Source organism: Azolla caroliniana, unplaced genomic scaffold (genome assembly GCF_043228905.1).
Source record: "Azolla caroliniana isolate FFs.n. ecotype wild unplaced genomic scaffold, voAzoCaro1.0.p SCAF_16, whole genome shotgun sequence".
In the NCBI taxonomy this organism is placed as follows: domain Eukaryota; kingdom Viridiplantae; phylum Streptophyta; class Polypodiopsida; order Salviniales; family Salviniaceae; genus Azolla; species Azolla caroliniana.
In genome coordinates, this window is record NW_028230451.1 from 5,446,632 (window position 1) to 5,452,631 (window position 6,000).

The window sequence follows — 6,000 nt, forward strand, 5'->3', positions numbered from 1 at the left end:
CCTCCATGGTCATCATTAACCTGATCCATGCCTTGTACAACCCCAAACTCAAGGTATATGTTGGATGTCCATGAATGTAGTGTGGATTCATCCATCCAAGCTAGCTAGTTTATGTCCCTTCACGCAAGGGATTACATCTGGGTGGTCAATTGAAATATAGCGCTCCATGTCATGCTCATTACTTTAATTAAGATATTAGGATACTACGGTGACAATCAATCTATTCATTATATATAATATGAAATCTAATACTTGCTCTCTACATTTCAAAATGCCTTGGAGTGAACTTTTTGTGATGCCTATAAATGTGAGGAAAAAAACATGTTTCTCTTTTTTCATGATGGAGAAGATGTTACAATTCTAGGCTATGCTTTTGCTAAGTAAGACTTGGCATCCTACCAATATTCATATAATTGGTTGGCAAGGCCATTTGTAGAGCCCAATCGTACTTTCACTCTTTCTTAATTATCACCTCATTGTCGAATGTCTAGGCAAGGACCCACCAAACCAGGCCCAACTCAAACGACATAAAAATATTAAAGAATTTACCAATGATTTAGGGGCATAATAGAGGGAAACAAACATGATACATTAGACTTTTATGTCAATAAGATACCTTATACTATGATACTAGGGAAGTTAAGGAGGATTGCCAAGATGATGACGAAATGAAGTGGAGGTTTTGATACTTGTGCAAAAACTAATAATTTAGTATATAAATTAATATCTTAAATGGAGAGAATGTTTGGAATGGATAGTTTCGTATATCGTTTGAATGAGCTAATGGTTAGAATTTGGGGTCCGGGGACAAAGTTTGCCCCTTAATCTTAAGACGAAATAATATAAAGATGGTGATAAATGGTCTGTCCTTTGGCACTAAGATTGGAGTGCATGTATCTAATTTGAAACTTGTCAAATGATTTTAAGTTGCATTTTAGATACATTTATGTCAACACTTTGGCCCAAATTGAAGTGCACGTATCCAATTCACAACTTATTGAATATGTTTAAATTGCATTTCAAATAAAATGAAGTATCTACCTCACAATTTAGTAGATGATTTAAAGTTGTATCTAAGGTAAATGTTGCACTCACAACTACTATGGTTCTTACAATTTATTACTTTGTACTAGCACTCTTACTTTGGTCAAAGAGCTTCACACGCGTTAAATAAAGTAGTGGTTCCTACCCACTTACATACTTTGATAGAATACCATGTCAGTTCGTTGGTGAGTTGTCTACTCCTCTCAAGGATGCCAATGGAACTAGCTCACCATGTGAATAATCTTATTCTCATTCTCATATTTGATTAAAAAATAAAAATATAGTGAGAGAGGGTTTAGGGTTTAGGCCCCAAGAGCCGACTCGTACTAGGCAACATTGAAGGGCATCGCCTTAGATATAGGTAGCTTCTTACATTAAGTTAGGTCGCAAGGCATTGTAAGTAGGCTCATCTTCTTTTACTTGATCGGAGGAAGACTCCCCGATGTGTGTATAAGTCTCCTTGTAGACTCTCTATGTAATAATCCTTCCTAACTAATGGGAAAGTAGCTTCATTTTGGAATATATATATATATATATATATATAGTGAGAGAGACTTCACTTATGGTCCTAGTGTAATAATCCTTCCTAACTAATGGGAAAGTAGCTTCATTTTGGAATATATATATATATATATATATAGTGAGAGAGACTTCACTTATGGTCCTAGTGTTACTCAATAACTTATTTAATTAACATGAAATCACTCATCAACAACACATTCTTATATATCGACTAACCAACCATGTTGACATACAAGATATAACTTAAACACTTACAATAAAAGTCGAAGGTTCCAACTCAAGGCTAGAGGATCAATCTTTTTTATCTTCGGTACTGGCAGAGTAGGGACTAAAGCTCTAGATCAAAAGTGAAAAAGGAGACTTAGTAAAAAGCCCGTACTTTTGCCTTTTAGTTGTTTTACATTTTTGTCGTAAACCGTTTCCTTGAGGTTTATGGGTCTCTTCTATCGAACATTTGGTGGGAGTGTACAAACCCAAAAGGTCATAATGTATGTATTATGTGGAGAGGATAAAGTATATAGTAGAAAATAAAGCCCCCTTAAATAGGAAGGGTATCCATTTAAGACTAAACGTGATTGTTGGTTAGTCACACAAATATAAATATAACAACTAAAATTATCGGTCAATGTAACACAAATAGTAGGGGCGTTTTGGTACACGTGAGATTGAGCGCAATCTATTTTGTATAAATCTATTTGTTGTAATAAGCAAGGGTGTAATTTAGTTTGTATAAATGCATTTGCTGTAATAAACATGGGCGTGATCTAATTTGTATAAATATCTATTAGTTGAGTATTAAAATAAACAATCAACAAAAGAATAGTTGATTCCATATTGCATAGAACACAATATAATGCAAGTTGGAATAATTCAATCACAAATATGAATATAACAGCAATAAGTTATAACTATCAGTCAATGTAAGACAAATAGTAGGGGTGTTTTTGTACACATGAGATTGAGCATAACCTATTCTTACAAGTCCATTTATTGTAATATTAACAAGGATGTAAATTATTTTGTATAAATCTATTTGTTGAGTGTTAAAGTAGACCATCAACAAACGAGTAGTTGACTTTGTATGCATAGAACCCAATATAATCCAACTTGGGATAATTTGGTTAATTGAAAGTATGATTGTAACAGGTAAAGGTAAGAGGCTCATGTCTATTGTCAGGTGAGATGTCACTCAGGAGGCCCTTACAATCCTTCGCAACAGATCATACATAAGGTGTTCCTTTGAGTGGTCTAATAAGTGAGCTTATAAATAGTATTTGTGTAGGTACAAAGTTTGGAAGAGTCGTAAGTAGAAGGTCAGAATACACTAGTCGAAGCTCATGGCAACAACCCATAATGGTTCTCTTGGTTCAACATTGGTATTGCTACAGAAGGCACTTAACATCAAGTGGTTGGTTGATAATTAGTAGTATGACCAATTAGATACATGCATTGGAAGAAGAATGATTGACAAATTATCACATGGTAGCATGGGAACATATGTATAGTTCTAAAGAATGGAACCATTGTATTGTAGAATGACCTAGGGAAGAAACTCATGCACCACAAATTAGTAATGTGCTCCTTGTGACCCATAGGATGCTTAGTGATATCCACTTGTTTAATATCAATGATAAGGAAACTAAGGATTGCTTCACATAAGTTAGCTATAGAAACCACTCCATTGTCAATTGTGTCATTGAGTGTGGATCAAAAGGCCATTACATTGTCTAATTACTTACCTTCATGTAAGATAACATGCATATTTCACTATCTCTTGAAGGTGGGTTTAGGATATTGATAAAAGATATTTAGATCTAATCAATATCCAATCTTGGTAAGCAAGCAAGCTAACACGGTGCTAACATGCATGTCCCTCTTTTACTTCCAATGACACAAAATAGAGCTTCATTAGATTAGGATGCCTCCATGAATTATGCTCATCTCTCTCACTCTTACATAAATGACGGATTGACAAAGCATTAATCCTCATTCCACTAGAGAGTCCTTAGGTTACATGTGACAACATGCTCCCTCAATGGCAATCATTGGTTTAACCATGTCAAATGACCAAAGGTGTCATGGGCCATTCTAAGATGTCAATAGGTATGGTTGTGGATATTTGACATCAAATTTGTGTGGGCGAGCTAGGGTATACATACACAATAGCCCTTGTGCATGGGTGCTACTATATAAAGACATTTCGGAATCCTATGGTTACAAGGATAAGTCTTAAGACACAACACAAATTTCCATTGTTAACAGTAATCTTCTTCCCCATGCCACATCTCATTTGTTCAAAGAGAATGCACATGACACTGCTATTAGAATGCTTGTTATCAACCCTTTGTCATTGTTTCCCATCTTTGCCATCGTATCTATGAGATTCCTCATTGTTCTCATTTCTTTTTTACCTCTTTTAAGTCGATTGATTGAAATGAACCTTGGAGGACTTCATAAGTATATCATGTAAACACATGTAAGTTTGTTTGCACATATAAATAGTAAACTCTTGATTACTAGTACTTATTCAATTCTTTTCATCAAAAGCCCCTACAAGCACATACGCCATAAGGTCTTATTCACTATTTTCATTAAACTGTAGAGAATTTAGAAGAATATAGAGGCATATGTGAAATATAAATAACATTTTGTATCCATTTTCGTGTGCATATGCGTGTCCTTTGGTAGACAAGCATAATGAAGGATTAAGGTGACCTTGCCCTCCAAATCAGACATGGATTTAGGTACATGTATATATACATATGTAGGTGTGTATGTGCGTGTGATTTGTGTTTATCACCATATATTAAGTGGTAGATCATCTAATGGTTATGTGTGTAAACTTATTTCCAACTTTTGTGTCTCCACTTATATTTTTCATTTGTCTCCTAGATAAGGCGTAGATAGATGCACAACATCGAAATACCCTAATCATTAGGAATACACATCTAAACTTGGTTAATAACCTATGAATGACATACACAACTTGAATACTTGATCTCTCATTAATTGTCTTAGAATTTATCCAATAAATTATCGTATGAGAATTCTACAAGAAATTATCATAATATTCATTATAAAAGCATATGATGATCTATTTTGTAACATCAATATAAGTTTCATGTGTCTTTAAATGCATGATCTAAAGGAACTAGATAGATTGTCAAAACCCTAAAATAAATTACGATCTCAACGTTTTCTGTGAGACAAATTAGATTTCTATCCAATTTAGACTTGTAGACATATGACGGGTGTTGGTATGATGTTGTAGTTGGCACATAGATGTGAGGTTCATCATTAATTGAAATGATGTCCATGTAATAGATCAAGTAACATGAACCAATCCACTTCAATGATAGATATAATTCACAAATATTGTTCTTTTTAGCATTTGCATGTCTTTCAATTCTATATATCCTTTCAAAGGCATTTATCGTGACCACATATATATGGCTTAACTCTAAGGGTGTAAACTAAATGTCATCAACGTTAGATTCCCAAATTGACTAAGATAATTTCATACTGTGGAGATAGAGTCCTTTGAAATAATGAGTTAATAGCCATGATATGTAATATCTTAACCGTTTTGGAGATACATTAAATGAATAACCAAGATTGAAATAAGAGCTTGTTTATGGTTACAAAATGATGGTCTTAGGAAACATGTTTGACATACATAATTTGTTCTTTGGTTTGTTGCAAGATGAAGCAAATGGAAGTTGTTCATGTTGAATAACATCCAAAGTTAAGATACTACGGCTCATTTGTTGTATCATTCAATGATGAACTCCTAGAAGCTTAGTCTCAGAAACATAGAGTTCTCATTGTACATTAGACTAGGATTTCAACCATGAGTGTTGGGAAGGTATGGATGGAGCCTATGTGGACGTTCATAATCTCGATTCTATTTCTTAGGAGTGGTCGAAAGAGACTTGCAATTCCAAAGCCTTCGATTCAAGAATTATTTTATAGCTTGAATGACACAATGAAGGAGTTCTCTATTCTTCTACTAAATGATCTATGGGCAAGGTTCCACTCCCCCCACGGTTGGGAATGTTTTGTTACTTGGGCCTTTCCACACTATAGTGGCCAATCTAGGTCTTAGTCTCTCTTCCATTTTGTCTCTTGCCCTTTGACCTCCAAGGAACATAATAAAATCTCTCTCTCTCTCTCTCTCTCTCTCTCTCTCACGTTCTCAAGCTCTCTCAAGGCTTTTCCTTCATTGTTAGCAATAATTGAAAATTGTAAGCTTCTATATTAAGTGTTTGAGCTCAACTTCTTTTACAGAAGCATGGTTGGTCTCTTTATTGGAATAACAAGAGTTCTTGTCATTTCTATTTTATTTCTTGTGCTAAGATAGGTTAAGTCTCTTTTAATAACCCATTGTGCTTCATAGTCCAATAATATTATCATCATTGGTACCAATGGTGCAAG